The following is a 16,587-nucleotide window of genomic DNA, read 5'->3' on the forward strand; positions in this document are numbered from 1 at the left end:
GATGCCAGTAACTACAGATGTCAGTTCTTTCAGAGTTTAGGGAGGGACCTTATCAGCCCTCCTCATCTGAGCACAGTAACCTCTCCAATATGTTTACTTACCTCATTAATGGTAATTTACATTTCCACTCCCTCCTTTTGGTTATCTAGCCTGGCTCCTGGGACCTTATCACTTTGCTCTGCATCACTATTCTTATTAAAGAGCCAGGACAAAATATTCATTAGCTTTGGCACAATGTCTACATGCATTAATGCTTAATTATCACCATATCCCCACTTCCTTGTTCTTTATACGTGCATATATTGGTTTGGTTTTGCTCCAGTATGTACCATTACCACTGAAGATTATTTCTGAGAAAGGTAGGGCCCATTGAGACAGCTTTCCAGGTCAACTGGTCCTGTGTTGGCTTCATTTACCTTTTATCTTAAATAAGAGTTTTAGTTGTAGGGCAGAACAGTGAGACTGGTAAAATAAGTAATATCTGTAACAAACAAAAATACTTCTCATTTTGGTGTCTTAAATGTTGGACCAGGGATGAAGCTAAAGCTGCTTTGAAAAATCAAAGATTAGGGCAAGGTCCTTTTCTGTTGAATTCATGTTCTGATTAGGTGCGTGCATGATAACTAATTTGTGGCAGTGAAGAGAAGAAATAAATCTTCAGCACTTATATTAGTGCAGTGGCACAACCATATTTCCACAACCTGAATGCTCTGGTCACATGAGGAATGTGTGTGAGGAGCTGGGCAGGGGCATCCAATGGTGGGAAGCAGGGCTCCATGGGGATGAGGGGCGTGATGTGCCAGGGAGCTGTGGGTGTGGTCAGTAGTCCCTTTTCACTCTTCCTCCACTGCTCTTCCCTTTCTTACTGCCTTTTGCTTCACCACGCCCGAGAACACAGGACCTGTCTCCACAGCCTCCCATGCTTGGCTCCTCATAGCGGAGGGTGGGAGCAGGAGAGGAGCTGGGACCAAGGTCTGTTTCTGCTGCAGGGAAGAAGCAAGACTATGAAGTCAAGGAGAAGAGCAGGAGGCGGAGGCTCTCTGGTCCTGGTGCTGTTTAGAGTGTGGGAACTGCTGTTTGCGGGAGAACCTCACGCACCCTTGGCAGGACAGGGCCGAGGACCAGAGGGCTGCAGCAGGTAAGAATCAGTTGCTGGAGGCAGAGCAACCAATCTCTATCCCTGGCACAGGGCAACCAGGAATCTGCCACAGCTGGCAGTCTAGTACCACTGGGTACCTTTTTCATCTTGCTTTTAGCTGCCTTTATATATGTAGACACAAACATGCATACTGGCACTCAGAACAGGCATCTTTAAAACTCTGGGTTTTGGCAACGTGAAGGGAATAAATGACTCTTCACAACAACACTGACATGGTCAGAGGGAGCAGGGTAGCTGTGACTCTGTGTTCAGACTGATCTGGTGGATCTGTGAGTCTTTTAAAAAGCTGGGGTATATGCCATACTGGCATTAAGTGCAGCCATCTGACAGTAGTTAAAATAATCTGTGCAACTCTGTACAGAAAGAATATGTACCTAGCTCAGGCAGCTGCCAAGCTTTAGGCCAATTTCCATATGCAGAAAGGTAAATCTAGAATTAAAAATTAATCCTCTTTTTCTGAAAAAATTTTGGTTGCATAATGGTGAGTGTGGTGGTGAGATATGCACGTTCTTACAAAGAAATATGTGGTAAGAAGAGTGTCAGTTTTGAATGAAGCGAAATAAATTCATGTTCTTGCATAAGTACCAAGAATGTTCTTGATTCTCTTCACCAAAATTTGGACCTCTTCCTGAGGAGCCCAACAGAAATGTTCATCTGGTGCAGAAAGCATAAGGATTTCTGTGTGTTTGTGCTTGCTATGTCCTGCCTCCACTACACATGCATTTGTATGCTTTGTGGTAGGCATGAGTCTTCAAGAGGGGCTGGGATGGAAAGGGAGCACATGCCAGCACAGAGTGTACAAAGAGGCACATGGTGCACCCGGCAGAGCAGAAAACTGGAGGGTGTTAATGCATTTGTCACGCCAGCCACAGCTCCAGCTTCATCGCTTCCTGTGCCTCAGGGCTGCACAACACTGCCTCCAGCACAGGCAGTCGGCTCCACAAGTGGGACACGAGGTTGGCCCAGGGCACTTCACTGCATCTCGTCTGCAGCAGGCCCTTCACCAGCCAGCCAGAACTAGGATCTGGGTGGGAAAGTTTACTTAAAAGAAGTAAGGGGGGCTTTCGTGGAGGCTTTGCTTTCATGAACCACCACCCCTCCTCCCCCGGACTGATTTGCTTGTTCAGGCTTGGTTGCCTCCAGCAACACATTATTAGTGTGAACTATGGTGTATCCTGGGAGACCTGCAGGATTCCCTGCAAATCTTCTGAGTTCTTCATCACCAAGGAGGGAGAGACACAAAGGCATTTCTCTCTGTTGATGCAGTTGCATGTGCATTGTTCCCCTTCTTTGAGTGTTGGTGTGTCTCTTTGGCAAATGCTGTAATTGGACTGCACAGTCTTCATTCTGCATCTTCGTCTCAGTGAGTAGATTATACTCTTCTTGGTAAAGCCACCAAACTGCACTGCTTTAAAGGCTGTCTGTGAAAACATGCTTAGCTGAAGGGGTTTTAGCAGAGCTGTGTACTTATTGTTGAGCACACAGACCAGCCCTTGCTGATGGCCCCAGGCCTTCAGGGTAAATCTGGCCTTAAGATAAATACAGATTGTATCATGCATGAGCAGTTTTCCTTGATTTAGCATGGCTGCAAAGGCAGTGAAGACACAGTGACACAGATTAACAACGTGGGTATGTACTCAGGGCTCGGCTAAGACCATACATCTCTGCTAAAATCAATGCCACTGCAAATTCTTGAGATATAACAAGTGTTATGAGAGCTTCCCCACAATGTGATCAAACTCTGCAGGTATGCTTTTGATCTCTGCTTGGTTTGAAATTACAGGACAGCTTCAGTTCCTTTGGCTGTTCTGTGTCCCGGGCTTGCAGGGACCAGCCTATGTGTCACAGCACAGTTAAAACACCTCAAAGAGCAGTTGATTTCCTGATTAGTCATGTATGTGTCCAGAGATGGACAGCATCAGATGAACTGATCTCCCATAAAGGTCAAGGCAGCTTAGCTAAGAGAGGTCAGTTCTCCAGCAGATAAGGCATCAACACCAGATGGCATCTCAGAGCAGTCAGAGGCAATGTACATGAGGGTTCCCATGACAGTGATGCTCTCGGTAGTGGGGGGCTATTGAGAGGGCAAGGGAGTTAAGGAAATGCAGAGCAGGTGTTTTGAGTGTGATCTATTTTCACCAGGTGATTCAGTTGCCTAGAGACTCAGATGTTAAAGAGTGGTGACTGAGGCTTCAGCCCTGTCCTCTGTCCCTCTGCAAAGCTGCTACAGGTCTGGCAGAGGCTGGGGGACTGCTGGGGAAAAAGGGTGAGCTGTGCTCTGCTGAGATTGACAGTCCAGCTGCATCCACAGAATAAAACTAGTTTGTCTCACATGTCTGAACAACCCAAACCTGAACTAATGGAGCAAACAGGTGTGAAAGGAGAAGGGTTTTGCCAGAGCCAGTAGCTCCTTGTCTGCTGGATAAAAAGAAAAGCAGGTCAGTAGAAATCAACACATCCCTCATCAGATGCCAGGGAAAAGAGTCGCTCTTCAGTGAGCAAAGGCACTTGATGTTAACCTGTTAATTCCTGGATCATTCTCAAATCGAACAGCATGGGAGCAGGACCCAGGAGGCTTCTCCTGCTAGACCTGAAACCCAGCTCATGTGCCTCCCGGTATCTTTCTCCAGGAAAGAAGTAAGGGGGAAGAAAATAAAAGGATGGATGGCTAGCCTATACTTTTTCTGCATTTGAATTATTTCTTAGTCAACAGCTTTAATCCCCATGCTCCAGCCTGTCTCCTGCTTTACAGGAAAGTTTCAAGGTGGCTCTTGAGCCTCCCAACTGCCAGTATGCTAAGAAATGCTCTTTAACCCACATGGTCCCTTTTCCCTTCCTTCACCTTAGATTTTCTCACTTCCTGCCCATATTTTCTCTTATGGGTGCTGCTCTACTTCTATTTCTTTCCAATTTAAAATAAATTATTAAAAGCTTTGATGCCAGTGGCATCACCTTGTTTCTAGTGGGTGACCTGCTGCATCCTGCATTCCCTTCTGGCAGGGAAGGGAAAATGGGTAAAGGGACTGTCATTCCCCTTTACTTAGCAGAAGGCCCTTCTGCATGCAGAAGAATTTCTTCATAATCTACTTCAGAACTTAAATTTCTCTTTGTTGACTGGATAATTGAAGTAGCACTGTTGCAAAGTAATGAAGTAATGGTAATCTTTGAGAAAACACGTACCAATTCTAGCAGTAGCTAATGCTCTTCTGGAGTGCCCTGCAGTCTCATTTAAATTTCATCAGTGATGATACTTTTTACACCTTACAGGAATCTGAAGCTGCAATATTTCCCTAGACATTTTCTATTTTGTATGGTAGGAGTTTGACTCTTATACCTGGATTTCTACCATTGCATAAAAAAAAGTGTATTATCTTTAAAACTCTATTTTATGGATGAAAATGTTGTGGATAGTTTCATTTTTCAAACTTCATTAAATCATTCCTCCACCCCTCAAAAAAAAAAAATCTTTATTTTCTATATTCCAACATTATGATGCTAGTCCTCACTTAAATTAGCATAAATTGGGAAAATGCCACTCAAGTTGATAAACAAGTTTTGGAGGCAACTGGTCTCTATGCTTAACATCATAACCACCTAGAGTCCCATGCAATAGTCTAGAAAGACATATAATACAGCCAAATTTGCTAGAGTCACACCAAGCCTGTCACCTACCTGAAATGAAAGTGTAAAATATGTTCTTGTGCCATTTTTAATCTACTTGCTTAGTAATCATCGGGAAGTAAATATTCCTCACTGTCTTTCCTGAAAAGTTTAAGAACTTAACAGTCCCTATATATTCCTTTAGTTTTTTGTTTCAAAAGCCTTCAACACAAAATATCACAGTTCTGTTTGGCAAATGCAATATTTTGTATTTTTTTCATTATAAGTGGAGCTGGCTTTGCAATGTGTTTAATAAAGTCCGTTTCCACATTGACTGTGTACAACCAAAAGGGGAGATGTTTAGAAAGAGGAAAACACTATGGTGAATATACAGAAATGATCTCCAAGTTGTATGCTGCATCTGCCAGTACAGTTTACTTTAAAGTAATTTTCAAGTCAACACTTGTACAAAACAGTGAACAAATGGTAAAAATGGTGAAAATACAACTGCTGTTAAAAAATAACTGCTAGAATCACTAAGGCAATGAACTATGGCTGTGGCATGTTTTGTGCTCTCTGTCTTCTGTGATGAATGACAGGACTATAAGGACAAAGTAATTTTTAATTCCTGTGATGAGGTAAAATGGTGGGAACAGTGAAGATCCTCTAACATAATTTTCTACTCTGTGTTTTCTCCCACAGAAATTTGAATACAAAGGCTGCCTTTATCAACTGCATGGGTTTTTTTCCCCTCAGCTTCTCATACTTTATAATTTGGCTATGAATTTTAAAGAATGGAGCAGAGATTAGAAATTAGCACCCTTTGTGTCCTATTGAAAGCATAACAACCCCTCCTCCTTAGACACTGCAAAATTCCTTGCCAATAAGGCTGACTGAACAAGTCTTCATTAAACTGCATGTTGCTGGGCTGGAGAATTCATTTGTCTCCATCAGCCATTCAGACCATGACCTGGACAAATCAACCGTGATGCCTCAGATGTGAAAAGCCTTTGTTTGGCTTCTCACGTTCCTAACACAATTAGTAGCTCTGGAACTCATCCCTTTGGCCAAGGTAGAGTCATGCTGTCCCTTGCTGTAACTACTGGTCCTGAGGTAAGTCACTCAGAGCATTCCTCAAGTGATTCAGTAGAATGGGATTTTAACCATGTAACTCCAATCCCATGGAAATGAGTGGCAGATGAGGATAAAGCTGGTTAGACCCAGTTAGCATAGTCATTCTGTACTGTCCATGCTGGCAATCTAATAGGAGAAGTAACTGGACAAAATTTCCTCTAAATTGGTGTAAAGAAACTGACTTATGCAATATGTCTGTCATTAAGGTGACTGAGGCTTTTCTCAGCTTCGAAACACTGTGGTCCAGATGTTTAGCACCTCTTTTTTCAACCAGGAGTAAGTTACAGTAGATGTGACTTTTGTGTAACATGGCAGAATACACGAGCCTTTCATTAAAAATCACCTTCCACTTGAAGATAAAGTTATTATAAATGATACAAATAAAGGAGACAGCTTTTTGTAATAGTTATTAAAGGCTTAGGAGCTGTTTCACAAATACATAACTCCTTGAGCATGTCAGAGTTTGCTTTGCTCCAGAAGAATGAAAGGCCAGAGTTTTAAGCTGTATTTCCCCCTCATAAATCCTGAGGATCATGCATTTACTTTGGCACTGGTTTTGCTGCTTCTTCAGATTAGGTCTCTGTTCTCTTCAGTGTTACTGCACTGGAGAAGTGGTAGGATTTCCACTCATTATGGCCAGGATTTCAGATTTCTTGCCTCAGGCACTGGCTGAAGCCTTTCTCTCTTTTGTGCCTGAAAGTCACAAGGCAGTGGAAGAATGCAGCAGGTGACCAACCCAAGGGTCAGCAGGTGAACCAGGGTGCTCTCTCTGTCTATGCATATAATTATCTATATTTCTATATATGTGTGGGTGTGCATGTATATATACTCTTATTTGTAAATTCTTGCAGGACAAACAAAAATCTCAGTTGTTTATTTTTGTTGGAAGGGATGGGTGAACATCAGACCAACCCAAAAAGTGTCTCTTCAGTCAGACAGGTCTTAACAGTGCCCTGCATTCCCCCTGGCTTCCTTACCCACCCCATCCATCCCTCTCTATGCACACAGATCCTGGTCTCCTCAGCCCACAGCACAGATTACTTCGCAGCAGCAGGAGAAATGTTTTCTGTTAGCTGGAATCCAACCAGGATGTGAGGAAAACAGCATTCTCAGACACTTCTGAACCAGCCTTGTCTTTGGGGCACAGAGCTCCTGCCTCCAGCTCGAAGTCAGAGAAGGGCTTGGTCACTTCTGATAGGGGATGCATCTGAAGGGATCCATTTCAAATGGATTTAAATGGCAGGCATGGTTAGAACACCCTTAGGGGTGAAGGAGGCATCTTAGAGTTCTCAGCATGAGAACTGGACCAGTGGGACAGTGGACTGTGACCTGTGAACTTCTCTACACAGTTTTCTTCTCACAGACCTTAAAAGCTTATTGGCAAAATGCTGCTTCAGGCATGTGGAAATATGTAACAAGCAGAAACTCGTCGGAGACCATGTCTCATAGATTTCCCAGGTATCAGTGGGTTTGGCTCTTCATATTTTCAGTCATGAGAAGCTGTATTTAGCTCTGACTAGTGCCTGGATTATGCCATGTGTTATATAGCTGAGGAGTATCTGCCTTTCAGTTAATCTTTTCTCCTTATGCATTTTGATGCCTTTCATTCTCTATGTGGTTATTTTTGCTTTGATTATATCCTGGCCTAAACAATCTTGTCCTGCCAGGATGATACTCCAGAAACCCATTCTGAACTACTGAGCTTTAATTTTGCCATCTTTTCCTCCCAAGAAAAGGATCCTGGAATAGCAACTGACCAGAACTCAGTGGTTGCAAGATAAATGATAAACACAAGCCAAAGGCTGCTGACCGAGGATTGTGTTCAGCCTGGTCTTGGTTCCTTCTGTCTTTCTCAATGTCTGCAGGATGAATACAGGCCAGCAGTGACAAGATACTGCTCAAGAGCAAGTCCTTATCTGTTATCTATGCTTCAAATGCCTCAGGAAAGAGTTGAAACAGACTTTCATACAGCTTTCATATTTTGTAAGGATTAATAGGAATAAAAGAAATATGAATGTGAGGTGTGATGAAAATTAGACCTGCTCATTTAGAGAGGTCCCCAGAATTTAGAGACTCCCCAGCAATTTGCTCTGCAATGATCCATTAGGCTGCCAAACAGACCCCAGCAGTAAAAGGTCCTTTGGTTAGCTATGTACAACACTATCTGCCAGAGAGGTGTCAAACATCCAAGGGACAGTCTTGGAAGTGGTGAATTAGACACACAATATTTATCAGCTGGTTTTAGTTTTTCTGTAGGGGTTGTTGGAAAGGTATTGTGACCACACTGGATTTTGACTGAGCTTCCATCAAGGTCCAAGGTAGGGTTTTGACAGACTGGACCCAAACTGGCAATAGCAGGGTGGGTAGGATCCTTCTCTAAGACGAGAGACATGAAACTCTGGTTGAGCTCTTGTGTAAAGAAGAACAGAGCTGAACTTAAGTTTCCCACAGCCAAGCAGAGGCCAAGTTACCAGCTTAACAGGCATTTTGGAATGAGTTTATCCTTTACATTTTTCACAAAGACTTTTGAGAGTTTTTGAGACATTCAGCTTAGAGATAATAACAGCTCTATAGTGCATGTATTTTTTGGAAAGCAGATTTTATTTCTTTCCCCACAAATCTGATTCTATGCATAATTTGAGTTAATTAATGTGCACATTTTAAAAGATTTTTTTTGTATTAGACAAAAAGTCAAGGGACTACCACCTCGTGAGGAAAAAGCTGTTTCCTGAGAAACAAGCTTGCTTCAGTATGTCTATGACATCCCTGCACCCCATGCAGTGCTCTGTCGTCGTGGCCAGATTAATTATGGACCCTAATTGGGAACAAGAAACAAAAGACAGAGTCTAGGGAAAGATGACTTCATCTCCCTGCTCATCTTACATTACTGTGCCACACAAAAAGATTGAGGCAACAGACAGAACAGCAAACAAAATTATCTACATAGAGTTTTCCCTTGGCTAAGAGGAAGGATAAAATGAGAAAAGGAACACTGTTCACCTGGAAAGTCACAAGAGCAGCTCTCAGTTTTCATCCTTTCCAGCCAGCATGTTTGTTTAAGCCCACACCTTTAAAAGTTTTTGTTCAAGCAGTTTGTCCTTGGGCTATTTTCTCCATCTCGTTCTGCTTTAGCCTCAACTTGCTATAAGCCTGGGAATTTTTAGCCTCTGTGAAAGAAGCTTTTTCCTACACTGATAGAGAACGCCCTGTCTGCTACATGCAGTTGTTACAACAAGATGTGGGAGGGAAGTGAGGCATGGCAGTGTTGCATAAAGGACAGCTTCACGGTTGGCAGACTGGGGGGCGATTACAAAACAAATGTTCGGCTCTGCCATTAATTATCTAATTTCAGATGACTAGTACAGGCTCAAATTTGCAAAGGCCTAGGCAGAGAGGCTGGCACAAGTAAGGACAGCATGTGGCCATTCCTAATTTACTGGTTGTTTTGTTTTTTTCTGAGGAAAGACATTTAACCACTAACCACCATTCTGACTCCTTGCCTATCAACACAAACATATCCCTCTAGTAAGGGGCAGAGGTGAGGGCAAGGAAAGAAAACAATACAGGCTGAAGCAGGACATTTGGAAATACCTAGAGGTGTATTTGGCAAGTGGCACACTCTGTGTTGGTGGAGCTGGCTGTTTGGTAGGTAAGTTGGGTCTCCTTCTCCCTCTTTTTATGGCAAGAACCGGCAAGAACTTCCTGGATCATTAAGTCTAATTCCTGCTATCAGAAATAGACATATCCTGTTATTGCTGTCATAAATTTGTCTTGCTTGGTGTTTAAAAACAGGTGCTTTATTCCTTTCATTTTCCATCTGTAAGACTGCACTGGAATCTCGTATCCTTCCAGTGATCAGAAACCACGCTCGAATTTCTGTCCTTTGGTTTGAGAGAGACTCATGTCTGTGAATGAGAAACATAGGAAAATGTTTCCGAGGAGATTAGAAATGACTGGCTGACTGACTGAGTTCTTTAAAATGTGGTATGTGCTTTGCATTTAAAAGTTATCTCTATATTTACCCAGCCTGGAGTAAATCCAAAACAGTTCACTTGAGAGGACAAGAGGAAATCCCAATCCTAAAGCAGTTGGTGACTGAAGAGTTAACGGGACACAGTGGTTCCGCTGCTACACGGGGAGCAGGTTGGTGCATTTCTGCGAGGTGATCAGCTGAAATGTTTGGCAGTTTGGTTTAGTTTCGCCGAAAAAAATGCAGCTTTTTTTTACGGAGGAAGAAAACCCAAAACTTTGGGGGTTTTGTTCGGCGAAGTTCCGCTCCCGTTTCGCCGGCTGCTCCCTGCCTGTCTGTCCGTCTCCCACCTCCTGCTTGCCTGGGTGTGCCAGATCTGCCCACAACCTGCACATTCCCCACCTCCCCGCCCTGCCCAGCCGAGAGGGGCGGGCTGGCCGGCGCGGGAGCCAGGCTGAGCTCCGGCGGGCTGGGCGCGGGCGCCTTCCTCCCCCGGCGCCCGCAGCCGCGGGACCACGGGCACGACCGGGGGCCAGCCGGGCACGACCGGGGGCCAGCCGGGCACGACCGGGGGCCAGCCAGCCCCGCCGAGCGCCGAATGGGAGGGACCTGACCCCCGGGTGAGCGCAGCCAGGACAGAACCCGTTCATCTCGGCCGCCTGGGGGTAGGGTTTTTTTTGCATCGGTGGGAGGAGGAGGAGCGCATAAACTTCTTTCAGAAGCAAGGTACTGCAGCAGCGGGGCAGGTGCGCGCCTGGGCAGGCGGAGGGATGGCTGATACTACAGAGAGAGGAGATTGGGAGAAACATCTCCAACACATGAAGTCCAAGGGAACCTCCAACACTATATCATTGACTTGGGAAAGTTTTATTTACAGGCAGAGTTTGATGCTGTGAGCGCTACTGGTAGGATGAGGCAGAGAGTAGACGTTTCGTCCCCTCAGAACAAGTGATTAAAAAGGGAATTGTAAGTTGTATGTTTGCAACTAAATCGGCATTTGATGTCCTCCTGTGCTTTATTCATAGCGCCCACTGCACTGGTACGAACGCGCCGTGTTGTAGAGCCGAGGAGGATGTGGGGGAGGAGGGTGCTTTGGTTCGTGAACTTTCGTGGGAGGTTATTTCTCCTCTGATCAGACGGAGGAAAAGTTGGCTGTTTTTCTGTAGTAGAAGATAAAACGAAACATACGAAAAGAGCTATATTAATCTTCTCCAAATATTGCTGAAAGGATAATGGAAATCTGTGTCTGTGCCCGCTGAGGTGTTCAAGAAAGGGAAGGTTTGGAAGCAGGTTTTGCTGTGAGATTAACAGCTCTGAGCTGCTCTGTATAGAATTTCAGTGGGTGAGTGAGCAATTCAGATTCGTCAAGGCTGCTTTGTTAGGGGACTTGAGTGCCTCGGTATTTGTTGAAAGCACAAAGCAGTGCGTTGCCCTTGTGTATGCAGGAATAAGCAGCTGGATTTACACGAAAGTGTACATTGGGAACCGAGTTTTGAAGTGCAAAAAAGCAAAATTCAGCTAAGTTGTGCTCTATAAGAAAGGATAATCTGATGGAAAAAAATTTATTTCCTCTGTTATTTTCAACATCATTTAGTACTGCAATGTCAATATGTGTAGGATCATGTGTGTCTGAGTACTTTGAGAGCAGGTTGTGTGAGGACATCCTTGCAGACACGTTTATATTTGACCTGAGTATCAGTCTGGCTTTCTTTGTAACTTGAATTTTTCATTTTTTACAGCCAGTTCCAAGATGCTCAAATTGACATCAACACCTAATTTAGTTCTATTAATATTTTTCTGTGAGGGAGCAGCACTAAAATTCATTCAGCTGTTTTGAAATTCATCACACAACAGGGGAGTGAGATGGAGGTGCTTAAATAACCATTGCTCTATTTTTTCCCATGCAGATTAAAAGTTCAAAAAGCTTTAAAGTGATAGCTGGAGCTTCTGCATATCACAAACCATAGCACAACCCTGACTTATTCCTGTGAGAACTAGAATAATCTCACCTGCCTAAAGCACTCCTGTGACTTCACTGAGCAGAGTTTTTCATAAATCAGGTCAGTGGTTAATTGCCTCTGCATGGTTTTTAATCTCAGTTTCTCCATGTTCCCTTCCAACTACCACAAATCACTTATTAGATCACAGCAATTTTTCTTTTATAATTTTCTGTGTAGGTGCTTACAGACTGGTTGTTCCTGAATCTCCCGCAGAGCCAATTAAATAGGTTGAGCTTTTGTCTTTTGCTGTGTGGTAGAGTTTTTATTCCTTCATATTGCTGTGAATCTTTTCTGAACAGTCCTCAGTTTTTCTGTGTTCCTGAATTCTGGACAAAACATCAGGTTCCACCAGGAATCAGACCCATACTACATACACAAGTGAAATTATTTCCCTTCTCCTTCATGTTTCTCTTCCTAAATACTAATATTACATTGGTTCCTTTAATCTCCAGATCACATCAGAGGTGATAATCATCCAAATCTTTTCCAGAATCACTGCTTCCAAAGGTGCCATCCATCCCATAATGTTGTCTACTTCCCTCTGACACTCCTTACCTGAGTGAAATGCCTCATTATCCCTAAGTACATACTACTGAACATACCATTTATGGTAAAACACCTTTACAGTCAACAGTAAATGAGGTGTACAAAATTATTTCCATCTAAAAGTGTCTCCTACTGGCTCAATGTAGCAAGAAAGGTTCCCTTTTGCCACTTCAGCAAAATCACTGCTTGCAGGATACAGGAGTTCTGCTTTACATATCTTTTATCTGGTGCATCATGCAAGTGCAGACATCTGAGGAATATATTCACTCAGCAGTGAAATCTGCTTGGCATCTGGCCATCCAGGGGTAGGCAGGGCGATACCCCCTTTCCAGGTGGTCCATTGTTTGGAAATGAATGAAGTAATGTAAATGAAAAGAATCAACCTGAACTTTCTCCTTCCTAAATTTAAGCTGAACTCCAGAGCTCTACCAAAGCTGGAAGCTGTTCACTTGAGCTTATTGTCTGTTTTGCAGCTGCCTCAGCATGTACAGGTTCCAGCTGGGACCAACAGAGAATCGCTGAAATGTTGTCAGGAATGCTGATCCAGGAGTCTCTCTGTCCTGACCTGAAGTTAATATATTCTCATGAGTGCTCCTCTTCTCAAGAAATTTTCAGCCTGCTTTGCAGGCCAAAAAGACAATGAAGAACACTCAGACTTTGGTGTACTTATATAAACTTACAGTTTACAAATTGTTGGAGTGGACAGCTGCTGCAGGCAGGATCCTTGTTCTTCCAACCAACTCAAAAGTAAAGCTGCTCTTGGCTTAAAAGGGAATTGCTTTGTCTGCTTGACGTTGTTTCCTCAATTTCTGTACCCAAGCATTACAGTGAATAAGAAGGGAAATAAGAAGGTATGAAGAGAAATAAGAAGATAATAATTGATCTTTTTTCTTTTTCCATCAAAGACCATTGAGAAAAAAGTCTTGCCTATCACAAAAGCAACCAGAACTTTTCAGTTTGGACAGTGAGACTCAGGTGTGGGTTATTAAAGTCTCCATACTCTAGAGCTACATGTATATACAGAGACTCAATGCTGAGAGCCAAAAGTTGGTGAAAGCATATAGGATTCCAGTAGCTGCCCTCCTGTTAAACTCTACCCTGTGTTTACAGAGGATAATGCTACCAATGATGTGTGTATTTTATTCTTTGTGTTGGGAAAGTGTTGCCACTTCCATTGAACGACTTTCTAATGGTTCCCTACTTAGAATGCTGTGCTGGAGAAGGAGATAAAATACATAGAATAAGTCCTTGCTTTATGTTAAAGTTGCAAACCTTCCACTCAACATCCTTGATCAGCCAGAGTTTCCTGTGAAATGACTATAGCCAGGGACCTCCCGTGGTTTCCCCACTATTTCTGGTGGACCCCGAAGGATGCCAGTTCCCGGCACGCAATGCTTTTAACGTGTTTGGTGCATGTTATTTCGATCTAGTTCAAATTCCGTAATTAGCGCCCAGGCTTGTCCGTGCAAGCCAGTGCTGCGGAGGAGCCTGTCGCGACCGCCGGCCCGCACGGAGCGCCGCTCGGCCCCGGCGCTGCCCTGCCCGGCTGCCGGGGACCCCTCGGGCCCGGCACCGCCACCCAGCCCCGGGCTCTGCGCGCACGGCCCGCGGCCGGGGAGGGGCAGCCCGGCGGGGAGGGCAGCCCGCTCACCCCGCTGCTGTGGCAACGGGCCGGGAATGCCTCTGGCTCAGCCATCCCGGCCCCGCTCCGGAGCGCCTGCTCTGCAGACAGCTCCATTGTCTTCCGGACAGTTGCCTTTCCATCGGCTTCCAGCGGAATAGCCTCTTTCCGAAGACAAAAGGCTCGGCACAAAGAGACTGAACAGGCCTAAAAGTTTAAAGGGGAAAAAGATCCCCTTAATTTATGTTTTAACTGTAGGGGAGAGAGGAGAAAAATAATTCTGGCTTCTCCTAAGGGATAGTTCGTGAAGGAGGAGAGGGGTCATAACTAGGTTTTGTTGGGATTTGATAATTGCTTCCTGATGCATCCTGAAACTATTTGCAAGGAGACCGGCTCACCCACAGGACTGTGGCAGGGTTTTTATCCCTGCACAGTCGGGCTGCTGCCATCTGACAGCTGTTCAGATCGTGTAATGAGAGATCTGAGTTTCAATTTGCTTCATGCGTGAACCAATTTTCATATCCAAAATCATCAGCAGAGCTGACCCCAAGAAACAGTTTTGTTCAGATCCAGCTCAGAGAGCTCAAGTGCAGATTTGCCAAGTGTCAATAGATACCTTGTTTTCTAGAGCTTCCCCCTTATGTTGTGGTGTGGTGATGATGGAGAAATTTAGGGGGGAGGATACTGCTGAGTTAGTAAATACAGGATTTAATCTTGCAAGCTGTCAGCATTTCTAGAGCCTTAAAATTCTGGTTCAAATAAACACACTCCCAGTACATTCTCTTTTCTTGTCTCAAGCAGAAACATGCTTTCATTAAGCCAATGTGAAGGCAGAATAATTCTTCATGACTTCAAGTGCTCATATGTGTGTTTCTGAACAAAGGCTACAAGAAATGCCATTCCACGTGAGAAGTTAAATTCAAACCTTAGCATAGGATGCATATCCTTGTCCACATGACTGGCCTTTTTGTTTCCACCATTTGACCTTGATGTGGCCTAGATGAGCGGTACAAATCTGCAAACTGGAGAGATGCAGTGCAAAAGACCAGAATACATTACATTCCTAAATGCCTTTAGATATTTCTTCTAGACTTAGTAACCTAGTGGAAGTCCGCTGGTGGTACTTTCTCATCTGACAGCTATTTCTTACACTTTATATAAGTATTTTATCCACCATATCCAAATAGATCAGTGGACAAAAAACATTTCTCCCACCCCCATTTTCATAACATACTGAAACAATTTCGCAGCATTATCTCATGAAGAAAAAAAATCTCTTCCTAGGACATGATCAACTTAGTTCTTGAAATGTTAGAATAGACTGCTCACAAGTGAACTGAGCAGTAATTCTTGTCCATAGCAATGTTGTTCTTCTTAGGGTAACCCCTGTCAAATTTCCTCCACCAATCAGTGCCACTATGTGAGATACTGCTTTGGGGTATTTTAATTACTCGTTACGTGTTGCCCATTTATCTGTTGAATGTTCATTGATCTTTTGTAGAAATACATTAAAATAGATATTTTACAATTTGAGTGCCTTTTGTTTAAGCTCAATAAAGTCCTTATCTTATTATCCCATGTTCCTCTTTCTCTAATCCCTGTTGTTTCCTTTGAGCAGACCTCGGTTCTTTCAGGACTCTTCTGCAAAATCTCACATGGCCCTTCAGAAAGCTGAGCTTTGTTTACAGGGCACAGCAGCTGTGGGGGCCCTGTTGTTTTCCTTCACATTGGTCACATTCTGTGCTCATGTCTTGTCTCTCCGCCACCACCAAACCAGCTATGTAGTTTGGTGATAGAGGCAGTAAGGCTTCCTATCACACTGTCCACCTCTTTTTTTTTTCCTCCCTAATCTTGTCCTGTATTCTGAAGAGATCTGTTAGGTCCCTTCCACATTTCAAGAATGCAGAAGTTTTTCCATTTAGCTTTCTGTGGTGTATTTTGTAGAGGGATTGTCCTGACACTGTCAGAGCTCCACCCTGTCCAGCCGTTGTACCCTGCCTAATTTCTACTTCTAGTACCTCAGGACAGAAATTTTCAGGATTCCCTGTTCCTCCCCACTCTGCATTCCCATCAGGGGAATGGTGAACATCATTTGGGGATGAAATAGGACACACAACTAAGACTGGGTGATGATGAGGGTTGCTAAAACTTAACAATGAGAAAAGAAATCAGTGCATCTGAGAAGTTATTCAGGACTAGCATATAGAAATTTGGACCTTGTATACTCTTGTGTTTTGCCCCCAGCCAGAATCGTAGCTTGGACTGAAGATTCCTGTTAAAGATGGAAGGATGGGAAGTTACAATCAGCACAGAGGACAGAAGTATAGCTTTCTTCTTCACTTCTCACCACAGTGCTGTGATAACATAATGAGTTACATCTTTCCATTCTTCATGTGCAGGTCTCTTTTGCTCAAACTCTCACGCTTAACAGAGGCCCACACCTTTCTGTTCACTGTAATCACACCAGCGTGGTCCAGGAGAGGAAGGAAGAAATTGCTTGTTGGATCATTTCTGTTTGGCTGCTTCTGTGCAGTGACCCTGAACAATCCCACGTACG

General features: G+C 43.9%; 1 protein-coding gene and 1 long non-coding RNA gene across 4 annotated transcripts in view; both read left to right on the forward strand.

The window, feature by feature from the left end:
- The window catches only part of STON2 (stonin 2), a 75,204-nt gene that overhangs the window by 33,896 nt on the left and 24,721 nt on the right, over nucleotides 1–16,587 (forward strand). The window lies entirely within an intron of this gene.
- LOC116445564 lies at nucleotides 10,500–15,558 on the forward strand. Its single transcript, XR_004240815.1, has 3 exons — nucleotides 10,500–10,589; nucleotides 11,771–11,923; nucleotides 12,883–15,558. It is a non-coding gene; the product is annotated as an uncharacterized LOC116445564 (long non-coding RNA).

This window comes from Corvus moneduloides, chromosome 6 (genome assembly GCF_009650955.1).
Source record: "Corvus moneduloides isolate bCorMon1 chromosome 6, bCorMon1.pri, whole genome shotgun sequence".
Classification (NCBI taxonomy): domain Eukaryota; kingdom Metazoa; phylum Chordata; class Aves; order Passeriformes; family Corvidae; genus Corvus; species Corvus moneduloides.